Source organism: Corvus kubaryi, unplaced genomic scaffold (genome assembly GCF_017639235.1).
Source record: "Corvus kubaryi isolate FWS band 111438036 unplaced genomic scaffold, C.kubaryi_AGA036_p1.0 37385, whole genome shotgun sequence".
In the NCBI taxonomy this organism is placed as follows: domain Eukaryota; kingdom Metazoa; phylum Chordata; class Aves; order Passeriformes; family Corvidae; genus Corvus; species Corvus kubaryi.
In genome coordinates this window covers 33,400,333-33,412,616 of record NW_024581127.1, presented here as the reverse complement: position 1 = coordinate 33,412,616, position 12,284 = coordinate 33,400,333, and the positions used below count along the sequence as shown (strand labels likewise).

Here is a 12,284-nt window from a genome sequence, read left to right as displayed (position 1 = left end):
GATGTGATCTTGTTTATAAAATAACTGAGTGACTTGTTGAGTTGTAGATGCCTACACTGCAAACACCTCAGTCCTGAGGGATGTGGGCCGGGTGAAGAGTCAGGATTCTGAATTTCAGGAGAGCAAATTTTCAGCTCTTTAAGGAATTAGTGAATGGCACCCCCTGGGAAACTACTCTTAAGGAACTGAGAAGAGCTGGCAGCTCTCTGAGGACAATATTCTTTGAGTGCAAGAGCACCTAATTCCCATGTGTAGGAAATGAAGCAAGGAAGGCAGGAGACTGGCATGGGTCAGTCAGGACCTCCTGGTCCACCTGAAGTGTAAAAAGGAAATGCTCAAGCAGTAGAACAAGAGACAGGTATCCTGGGAAGAATATAGGGACACTGCCCAGATGTGTAGGGATGGGATCAGGGCAGCCAAGGGCACAACTGAAGCTGAATTTGTTGAGGGATTTTACAAGTGTGTTGGTCAAAACTGGAAGATTGAAGAAAGAGTCCACACCCCCACACACACAGATAAATAAGACAGGAGAACTGCAGAAAACCAACATGGAGAAGGCCAATTTTCACTCATGCTTCTGCCCCTTTCCAAACAGCGCTGGAAACTACACATTGACTAACTCAGGGCTTGTGCATCCTGAAGAATTTCACCATGATAGGTGTAAGGACTGCAGGAGTTTTCATTTTGAAACTGAATACAGACATCACTCATGTTCTGCAGGTTTAATGATAGTTAAATACCCTCTCTTTGGCATATAATTAAGCTTGTGGCACAGCAGTATCTGCAGGTGAGAACTGAAACTCAGACCACTGCTTCCTTCCACTGCTTGGCTCACAGGAAGATATATTGCCCAGAGAGGTGATGGATGCCCCATCCATGGAAACATTCAGGTCAGGTTGGACAGGGCTCTGAGCAACCTGATCAAGTTGAAGATGTCCCTGCTCATTGCAGGGGGATTGGACTTGGTGACCTTTAAAGGTCACTTCCCACCCAAACTCTTCCATTATTCTGATTTCTGTGTCTATGCTGAGCATGACTGCATAAATAAGAAATCTTTATTCTGTCCAGTAAGAACTGTGTGTTCTACCCAAAGAGAAGACAGGACACACAGCCTGACGTGTGCTGCCCTGATACATATCAGACAACTCTTTGCAATCTGGAAGTCTGTTTAAAAACACCACATCTCAGGATTTTAAATTCCTTGTCTCTAAACACAGTTCTTATGCTCTTATCATCAAGGTCATTTATAGGGCAAGGGATTTATTTTGAATAAAATTCAGGGAGTCAGGTTGACATATTCTCTCCAACTTAAGCATTTCTCATTTTATATTCCTTCTTCCAGAATAATGAAGCAGCAGATTTCCATGAATCTGCAGTGAAAGATATTTACTGACAGACATAACATTTCTTTCATTCAGGACAATTCACTTTCTAAATTTACACTGAAATTAGCAACCAAGCAACCACTGACTATGCAAATCAAATGAGGATTTTAAAATTATGGCCCTGCACAGACTTAAAATTTCTCTCTTGATGCCTCAGAGACTTATTCCCATTTTTAATAATGCTACAAAAACCTATAATGAAACTTCTTTGTTGTTGCAGGTATCATCCAACTGAGTGCAATGACTTTGGCCTCAAAATTATTCTGTAAAAGATCACTAAGTTCAGCATAAACATGTCAGAGAGGAAGGAGGAAAGTTCAGAGATCTCTGCACCTATTAACAGTTTCATTTGCATCTTCTTTCTTTTTTACTTGGCTTGTCTGGTTTGTGCTCTCACCATTTATGGTATTACAGGATACAAATTTTCTGCAACATTAACTGTCATTTATTGTGCATCTCTTTCAGAATACATGGATGTATTTCACTGGCATAACAGAAGAATGCCAGCATGGAGCAGGTTTTACAATGTGTCAGCATGTGGGATTTGTGTTCTCAGCTTGAACCTGCCTGTGTGTTGGAGAAGCCACCTACTGCCTCCTATTTCCTCAGCTCTTGATGTATGGAAATGTACCCCCAGTTCAACCTTTTGTAGGGAAACACGCCCCTTAAAGCTCAGATCCTTGTGACTGATCCACATATGCCAAACGATTTTGTTGTGTTTCTCTGTCACCTCTGAGAAAGGCTGACCATGTACTAAAATCAGGCAGCAGAGGCCTGGAGCTGTGCTGTCTCCATCCTCAGAGGTTTTCAAGAAGAGACCAATAAAGCTGTGAGCAAACTGGGCTGACTTGACAGCTGACCCTGCTTCATGCAGGAGGTTGGACCACAGATCTCCTGAGGTTCTCTCTGACATGGATGATTCTGTCATTCTTGGGGTCTCTGTGTACTAACACAGCAGGAGGGCTAAAAATTTGTATATGAAGGAAACAAGATGTTAGAATTATAGCAAACAAAATAGGGACAATGCTCAGCCAGTTGTACAGTCAATGACCTTTTAAATGAACACAATTTTTCTGTGATGGGATAACTGAGTCCCAAGGATACAGCTTTGGGTGTCAATGCAGCACTTACTCCTCATCATCTCTATATTTCTGATAAGAAGGCTGGCTGTAGTTTTATTTTTTAGAGAAAAAAATTGTGAAAGTCCTAGGAGGGAAAAAAAGGGAGATTAGCTTTATCACAACCCCTGCATCTAGAGAGATGTAGCAACACTGAGCTGTCAGGCCTTGGCAAAGAACCAGACTAATCTGAGTGCTCTGAATATTAGAAACACTTTGCATTGTAGATACCATGGGATACTCCTGAGGCTACAGAAAAGCTTATTCCTGAATCTCATCACTCCAGGGGCAGTTTTAGCAGTGTTTTATTTATGTGGGATGTATAACGTGTCCCTCAAATCTGACTGGCTTAATATGACACTTATTATACTTCCAGTTCTTTACCATCTGGTACAATCTTGGGCAGCCAAGGAGATTTTGCAGCTGCTTTTTATAGTAACATTAAGATTTCATAACATTTGTTCTTTTACAGCATTGCTGTAAGAGAAATGCAGACTCAGAATTCCTGAAGTAGTAGGACAAGAGAGCGAAGAGGTCAGTTAGTGTACAAAGATTGTCAGTCAGATACAGAAAATAAAATGTCGAATTTAACAGTTTTAGTGTAATAGCTTCTTGTATACATCACTGTAAGAAACCTTAAAATACATCAGCATAGATATCATCATTCATAACTATGAACTGCTTTTTGCTTTTTTTAATTTAATAAAGTGTGCTTGGTTTTTCTCCCTGGAATCTGGGGAATCTCTTGGGATACTCCACTGTGTTCAGAAAAGATCAGCAATTCATAGCTTGACAAAAGCACCATATAGTAAACATCACCCTTATTTAATTTTAGCTTAGTTAAATGCATATTAAAAGCCAAACACTTTCGCTCTTGATTTTTTTGTAGCAGCCCTTACATCACTCTCTTTATGAAAAAACAGCATATGTAAACAAAATGACCTTTGTTATATAAGAAACAATCTTCTCTAAGCTGGTGAACTGTTTGTATATGAAAAGGTTTTTAATTTTTAAATGATCACATAACAAAGCTGTTGAAGAAGATTAATCCAGGCTTGGATCCAACCAGAATAGCCATCGTATTTTCCATGTAAAATAGCCAGCTTCCAAGTGACCTCTGCTTATCTCCAGGCAAAAAATGCTTTAAGAAGAATCCCAAAAGCAGCACAGACCAAGTATCCTTTAGAGCAGCCTAAGACAGAGAATTCACAGGTATTAGCCAGTATGGCTATGGATAATGTGAGACCATTCTAACTTGTCAGCATTCCATGCTGCTGCTCCTCATTCCTAGCAGACAGTGCTGCATTGTGGAGCAAAACCTCATGAAAATCTTTTGTAAGCACAGAAGGGACAGAACAATCTCCCATCCTTGTACCCAAAGCTAGGAAGATATGGACTAGACAGATGGACCACAAGGTGGCTGAAAACTGGCTGGACCATCAGTTTCAAAGGGGAGGGGTGAACAGCTTGAAATCTGACAGCTGGTCATGAGTGGCATTCCTCAGTGTTTGATACAGGGCTAAAAATACTTGGCATCTTCACCATGGATGTGGACCATGGGGTGGAAATCGTCCTCAGCAAGGCTGTGGATGGCACCATGGGTGAAGGCTGAAGGGCAGAGCGGCCATAAGAAATCCAGTGCCATCCACCTGAAGAGGGGTCATAAAGAAGAGCAACACAAACTCAGAGGCACACAGTGGGAGCACAAGAGACAACAGTTGAAAGGTGCAGCAAGGGATTTCTGATTGAATACAATGAAAAAGGTTTTCACCATGAGAATGATTAAGCACTTCAGCAGGTTCTCCAAGGAGCCAGTGTGACCTCCTTCTTTAGAGATTTTTGAAACTGGAGGAAGAGCAGGGCAACTGGATCTAACTTTGAAGTTGTTGCTGCTTTGAGCAAAGAGTTGGGCTAGCGACCTCCAAAGGTCCCTTCTAAACAACATTTGTCTTTGTATTTAATTAAGCCCATATTGCTTTATTTGCATCCAAGGTTCCTTAGAGATTTAACAGTGCAGTAAACAGAGAACAAAGTTCAACCATTTGCATGGCTAAACATATAGTCTACTTTTAGGTGTACTGCTATAGCATTATAAAAGGAGTGTATTTAAATATTGCCTGACATATCAAATATAGCAATTAGGCACATGTTGCTGTGTCATGTAGGACTGAAACTGGGCAGAACATAACCTCATAAATAATTAACTCCTAGTTAATCATGTGTCAGCTTCTATAGTGAGACCAAGGAGGATTCTGCACAACTTACTATATAGAGAAAAGGGCGTTTGTACAAACACCACCCAATAGTCTGTGCTTGTTTTCCATGTTGCACTTCTAATGTTAAAAGAAACAAACAAATTTTGGGTTTGAAACCTTAACTGACAGTGTGTCCCCACTGTCTTGTTTTCTGTGATTCTTGTTTGTTCCTCTATAATGGCTACTTCAGTTTTCTCTGAAGAGCAGAGAGAATATCTCACCTACCAGGGTGAATTATTCATCAAAGATATTTTAAGAAATAATTTTTAGAACAATTTAGGCTTCCTTTTCTGGCACAGCTGAATCTAATGTTTTCCTTGATTCAATTTATTGTTCTTTGGCATTCAGAGAATTTTTCAGCGTTGATTCACCTGTAATCTTCTATAAGGGAAACCCACCAAAATATAACATTTCTACATGAGGAAGGAACATAACCTGACATAAATGGAAATGACTGAAAATTATAAAAGTGGGTTCATATTCCACAAAGACTAACCTTATGTCCAATTTTCAAGTGTCAGAAAGAGCAAACCATTTCTGACATCTGGCCTTCCTAGTGCAGGGTGATCCTCCTGAAGGGTGGCTCTTAGTTTTCTGTGTTTGCAGAGTACACACAACACCAGGAGCCCAGCTTGGTTAGCTGCCAAGTTACAATATGTTACAGGAGTGTTCATGGTGACTGTGAAAAAAAAAAGAGTTCTTTTATTTTACCAAGAGTTGTTGTGGAGGCAAAGGCAAGTACTGGAGTGAAAAAGGACTTTGTCATATGATTTGGGAAAGCTTCCTCCTAGGAGAAGCAGTGACTCAGAAAACACTGCTCATAGTTCCTGTAATATTGTCACCAATGCTGCTCACCTACTGAGAGTAAAAATGATGTAATATAAAAACATATAGAATTACAGCTTGTATTAAGTAAATTTGTATGAAAAACTAAAACCAGATATAGCCCAAGCTACAGTTAGAAATAAATTTATTTGTACTTCTACAGAGAATGGTACTTACTTTTAAGTCCTGGCTAAAAAACCCCAGATTGTTTTGAATTCTCATGTTATATAGACTGAAGGCATAAACAACAACATTTTCTTATTAGTTCTGTTCCCAACTACTTTTTTTGTATTGGCAAGTTCACTTGCTGCATCTTTTCTAAAATTAAGCCTTCAGCCCTCTTTTTTTTTTTTTTTTTTTTCCCTTCAGGATCAATCCCACTGAACTCATTATCGTGTTGCTACCTGAGACTGGAAATGCCTGAGGGCGGGAGGAGTTTCTCCGGGTGGAGCTCAGTCATCCTGCAGAGCAGGGCACCGGTCCAAGGCTGCGGAAACAGCACAACAATAACCAACTGCTTTCTGGTATCTCTGTTAAAGTTCTCCATTGTTTTAAAGGAAAGCTGGTTTACATCTGTCAGCAAATTGCATTTTGGTCCCTTCACTGAACATGGCTGGAGGGGACATTAATATAATAATTGTGAAATACATCATTCTGCATTGTCCCTATTGTACCAAAGGAGAGGTGATTTTTTAGAGCATGTTAGGAATGTGCAGTTTGGCACAGCCATGTGAGGCATTCCCTTTCAGGCCTTTCTTCAGGCACTGCAAATTGCTCATATGTCAAAAAGCCAATTGTACACTAATAGATTACATGTGTCTTTGATAACCATAGTACATGCTGGTCATAAAAGCTGGTTCAACAAAATTTCTAGTGTCTTTCCTGTCTTTCCCTGGCTATAATTACAAGAAAGCAGCATTGTTTAATTGAGAAAGCACGTTAGTGGAGTTCATAAATGAATCTACAAACAGATTTTCCTGAAAAGTCTCTTCTTTAGTTCATATTTCCCTGGGTTTTCTCCCAGATTTAACAAGATTTTTCATGGAAGCTTTCTAACAGAGATTTGCTGCTAATATATTGCAGCACCACTAGAGAGCTGACTGACTTGAACAAGATATGATCACCCCTTCATAATGACATGCATGATTACCCCTGCAAATCATGCAATTATGATAAAGATTTCAAAGGAAAGAAGGTAATTTATTTATGCACTGTCCAGAAACATTCAGTCTCTTGTGGAGCAAAACCTGAATCTCAATATGGAAGTCTTCAGAGTAACTGTAACAAGACCAATCAGCTAACCAGGAAGGAATCAAAGACATTATCATTAAAGCAGTGCCAAGAAAAGTCCTACAGGGCACTGTGCTGCAGTATGTAGTTACAATATGATAAAAAGGCTGCATTTATTTCAATACTAACATCTTTAAAAAGCAGGAAATTTTGTTTGGGAGACAGCAACCCTCGAGTTTCCAAGTGATCTGGACCTTTCTAATTCTTGTCAAATAACAACAGCCAAGCCTTCTGTTTTTCAGCACAGCCAAAAAGCAAGCCTTAAATATAAACAGCACTAAAGCTTTGGCACAAAGCGGAATTTGTAATTCAGCACTAAGCCAACTACTGAATTTATTTTTCCTAGCACCTAAATACCCCATGGGGCTTGTAACACCACTGATGCTTGGTGCCCTACAGCCCCATGGCACAGTCTTTTCTCTGAAGAGCTTACAGAACCCACAGCCAAGCAACATGGGCTTGTTTTGTCTTTATTCTCTAAGTACAGATGGCATTCAGTACTGCTAAGTTAAAATAAATATCAGAATTTAAATATAACAGCCACATCCTCCAGACAAGTGATTGCATAAATATGCAAAGTCTGTGGCCTTGCTTTCATATTAATTTTAACTGCATCTCACATCATCAGGCAAGGTTTTCTCCTTATTATCTTTCACTACCTGTCTCATTTCAGACAGCAAAGCCAACTCCAACACATTCCAACTCTATGATAACAGAACATCCATGGCTACCTCTGTAGTCAATAGCAGAGCTCTGAAAATGTGTGCTTACCCCTCCAGCTGCCAGCAAGGAAAAGGAGAAGGTGCATGAGATGAAGATTCAAAGGTTGCCAGTGCATAAGCAACAGCTACTGACTTCTGCTTTCCCATTCTGTTCAAGGTAGAAAGAGCATGCTCTTCACAGTTTTCCCACGAGATTTCTGGCTCAGGTCATCTCATGCATCCTGTTTCCTGTGCCAGGGAGTGCTTAGTCTCAGCCAGGCATCTGCTATCACTCCCTAGGATGACAGGGGTCAGATTGCCTGTGATCACAGTAACCCTGAACTATGCACACTTGAAAAATAGGGGCTTTTTAAATATCCTCTTGTTTCAGTGCTCAACATTTGTTAAGGTTGTTTTCACCCTGTAGCTAAAGCACCACTGAAAAGGATAATGGAAATACCCAGTGAATAATTTTGTCCTTTGTCGTGTACAAGACCTTTTCTGATTTGCCACAGGGGAACATGCAATGTTTCTGTGAAAGCAGAGGGTCAGGATGGAGGCTGAGGTCATCAGGTTTTTCAGCTGTACAGAGTTTACAGAGTTTATAGACTGCCTGACCCTTACCTTTGGAAATGGAACTCACAAGTGGTTCCTACGGAAGTCATTAGAACTTAGAAATTAATTAGAAAGTCATTGTACTCCAGTGGTATCTACAGCCATCAGGATCCAGATTTTGTTAAATGCAGTATAAACTCCAAGTCTTTCCCCTAGGGAACGTTTTCGCTCCATCTTTCCTCACCCTTACTGCATATTCTGCCCCAAGGCAGAATGGAAGCAGTTAGTGGTAGCTGTAACATGACTGCTGTCATGTGAACACTTCTCACTGCAAACTGTGGGGATGCCAACACTGATTTCTCTTCACATCTAGTTTCTTGACATTCAGCCAACCTCAGAAATGGTTAAGTCCGAGTTGCAAATTAGTCTTTAGTGTCCCCTCCTGCAAATCATCTACCCATCCAGTTTTAATTCCTTCAAATTGATAAAGAGAGGCGAAATTCCCATTCCTGGGCACCCTATCGAATTTCCTTGTTATCCTTGCTTCAAGCAGGGGATTAAGCTAGACACCTCCAGCATTCCCTTCCAGCTTGAGTTTTTCTTTGATCCTACATTTTATAAGAGATGGTATATTGAGTGTCCATGTCCAGGTGTTGTCAGTGGAGGAGCTGCAGGGGTGGTCTCTGTGAGAAGAGGCCAAGGACTCCCCTGTGTCAGAGCCAGCTCCAGCCTGCTCCAAAAGGGACCCACCACAGGACACAACTGGAACAATCAGCTACAGTGGTGGCACCTCTGGGAAAACAGTTAAGAAAGGACAAAAAATCTGCACATCAGCTGAGAGAAGTGAGAAAAATGTGACAGAAGCAATGCTGTAGACACCAAGGTCAGTGAAGAAAGAGGGGAGGAGGTGGTCCAGGCACCAGAGCAGATTCCCTTCTAGCCCATGGAGAAGACTGTGCAGGTCATCTCCCTGGACCCCATGGAAGACCCCTCAAGAGCAGGTGGATGTACCCCGAAGGAAGCTGCAGCCTGTGAAGAATCCAACTCTGCAGCCTGAGGAGAGGAGCCCATACAGGAGCAGTTTTCTGGCAGGACCTGTGGCCCATGGGGGACCTGTGCTGGAGCAGTCTGTTCCTTAAGGTCTGTATCCCATGAAAAGGACACACACTGGAGCAGTTCTTGAAGAGCTACAGCCCATGGGAAGGACTGACCCTAGAGAAGCTCATAAAGGACTCTATCCTGTTAGAGGGACTCCCCACTGCAGCAAGGGAAGAGTGTGAGGGGGAAGGAGCAGCACAGAGGAAGTGTCATGGACTGACCACAAACCCAATTCTGCATCCCCCTTCACTGAACAGAGAGAGGCAAGGGTGTAGAAGAGTTGGGAAGGAAGAAGTGAAGTTGAGCCTAGGAAATAGGAGAGAGTGACAGCAAGCTGTTTTCAGCTGTATCTTTTCTTCTCACTATCCTGCTTTATTTTTAATTTGCAATAAATTAAAAGTTTTCCCCAGGTCTGTCTTGCCTGTGATGGTAACTGGTAAGGGATCTGTCTGTCTTTATCTTGACCTGTGAGCTTTTCCATCCCATTCCTGCCCCCATCCCGTTGAGGAGAGGGAGGGACAGCAACTGGGTGTGGTCTGTCAGCCAGCCAAGGTCAAATCCACCACCGCAGAGACTGAAACAATAAAACTGTTGTCCATTTAAATTCTTTCAGTTGTCAGTTTAAGTTCTTTGCGTTCATTGCTGTCCTTTTGGGTGAATAAATACAAGCTTGATACATAAATGTAACACGGATGATTTCTCAACAGGTTCTGAAAAACAAGAACCCACTAGCAAGGCAGTACTAAAGGATGGCAAACCAGAGTTACTGCGAACTGAAGGACTGATTAGTTTCACATCCAAAGGTGAGCAGGAGTCATTGCTATCTCCCTTCCTCCACTGCAGTTATTTTCTTTTTAAGTTTTAATCCTCTGCTCTCCCTAGTGTCCACTTTTTTCCAGAAGGGGGAAAAAAAATTACTTCTGGTAGCACTCAAGATGGAAGGAATAAGGAAAAGTACAAGCTTGGAAAAAGGCTGCTCACATTTACTGGTGAGTACTGTGCAGCGTTTATCTTGCACGTGTTGATGAAACCTGCTTTGAATGTTTGAAACTGGGTTCTTGCAGATCAAACAGAAACAAAACTCCCAAACCTCAGGAGCTGCAGAACAGTTACAGCCCCAATGACAGCTAAGGAATTAGGAATGCCAAGTGAAGAATGTCACAGTGGATTTGCAATTAGATATTAGGAAGAAATTCTTTATGGTGAGGGTGGTGAGGCCCTAGCACAGGTTGCCCAGAGAAGCTGTGGCTGCCCCATCCCTGGAAGTGTTCAAGGCCACATTGGATGGAGCTCTGAGCAACCTGGTCTAGTGGAAGATGTTCCTGCCCCTGGCAGGAGTTGGAATGAGATGATCTTTACAGTCCCTTTCAACCCAAACTCTTCTGTGATTCTATGATGATTCTATGATGATTCTATGATTTTCCTGGGAAAGAGAGGGGAAATGCTGTATTACTATTGATGCATTTATATGACAGGTATGACAGCTGTTTGTGGCACACTGTAAACATACAGGCTGCTAGTGGAAGGAGCCTGCCTTTGTAAGGGTGTGCAAACATCCTGGATGCAGATTGTGGAACTGTAAGCAAATGTCCACTTTTGACTAGTGGTGTGGGCCAATGTGGTGCAAGAAAATAGTCTTACTCTGTAACCAGATAATACCTATCTTCCAAGACTACCCACAAGTAACCAACTATGCAAAAGCAGGTGACAGGTAAGGATGTTCCACAGCATTTGAATTTCTGAGCATCATTGCCACTTTTATGTTTGCAGACCAAAGTAAGTCTTCCCTCCAGCCTGCCATGCTTCAGACCTGTAGATACTGCTTACACCCAGCAGGATATAAAGAGGATTGGTAGGTTTTGAAAGTGTACTTCCTGCTTATAACAACCATGGAGCAACTTAGACCAGCATTCAAACTGACATTGAGATGAGACCACTGAGAACAGAAGGAGCTTGGACTGGATTTCAGTTTAGATACTTCAGATGGTACCTAAAGATTGATGTGATAAACCTCAGATTAATTGTTCTAATAAAGGTACAGAGACACCAGAACAACTAATACATACATACGGGAAAGTTGCAAGTTTCTCAAGAAACATTTGCATGTCTGCATCTTTCCAGCTACAACTGATGAGGAAAAAATCCCACGCTTGAAGTTATCTGCACATTCAGTGCTTAGTCTGTCGTTGGAATGACTAAGAAGATGATTATGGAGGATTTTTTCACCTTTTTGTTTTGACTGCTAACAATTACTAAGACTGGCAAATGACACTGCCTGAGAGGTTAGGTCAAAGTTTATAGTTCAGATGAACAAAAACTAACAAGCTGGATTTTCCTTCACTGCCAGCCCACTCGTGTTGAGTTGTATGAGCAGCATTTTCTGTATGATGCACAGTAATGCTGTTATTTGGTTCCTCTGGTTTAGAAATAAAATAATTCTATCTGCACCTCTCTTCACCATGACTCACGTCTGTAAGATCACAAGGGAAAAATCAGTGTGCAGCTTTCTTCTCTGTCAGACAAACAGTGTTGGTTGCCATCATGCCTTGACATTCAGGACCTGAGCTGCCTTCTTCTTGAGTGCTTCACATCTGTGCAGATAAAGCAGGTACAGTAGCTCCACAGGATTTATTTTATCCAGTTTATTTACCTTGCTCCATCTGTTCAAAGTAAACAAACACTGTGAACAGGGCAGGTAAGAGGCTGAACTGGATGTACAGAGGTAATTAACTGTCTTATCTTTTATTCAGCTAGTGCTCTTCAAATTTAATAAACAAGTTCTTTCAGGCACAGATGAAGAGCATACTTTCTTCTTTTATTCTTTCTTTGGAGTGTAAGCACATCCTAAATGGAGGCAAGGAATTTCAAAAGTACCTACTGATTTTGACTGTGTTTTTATATATTGAATTTGAAGTAGCTTAATAGAAATTTTCAGAAAGGCTGCCTCTGTGACTGTGGTTGCAGTCAATATAAATTGGATATATAGGGCCATCATGGCTTCTGGGCAGCCGATGACATCTCTGAGAAAACGTCAGGGAAAATTATTTACCCTTTCTC

The 12,284-nt window shown here is 41.4% G+C and overlaps 2 long non-coding RNA genes across 2 annotated transcripts; one reads left to right on the top strand and one right to left on the bottom strand.

Annotated features, from left to right (window-relative positions):
- Positions 1-3,182: 3,182 nt before the first annotated feature.
- Positions 3,183-8,503, bottom strand: LOC121668592. The gene is made up of 4 exons (XR_006017478.1): positions 7,645-8,503; positions 5,988-6,070; positions 5,255-5,437; positions 3,183-4,152 (listed from the first exon to the last, which is right to left on the bottom strand). It is a non-coding gene; the product is annotated as an uncharacterized LOC121668592 (long non-coding RNA).
- A 1,342-nt stretch (positions 8,504-9,845) lies between these two features.
- Positions 9,846-11,684, top strand: LOC121668388. The gene is made up of 3 exons (XR_006017357.1): positions 9,846-10,030; positions 10,110-10,216; positions 10,998-11,684. It is a non-coding gene; the product is annotated as an uncharacterized LOC121668388 (long non-coding RNA).
- Positions 11,685-12,284: the final 600 nt, after the last annotated feature.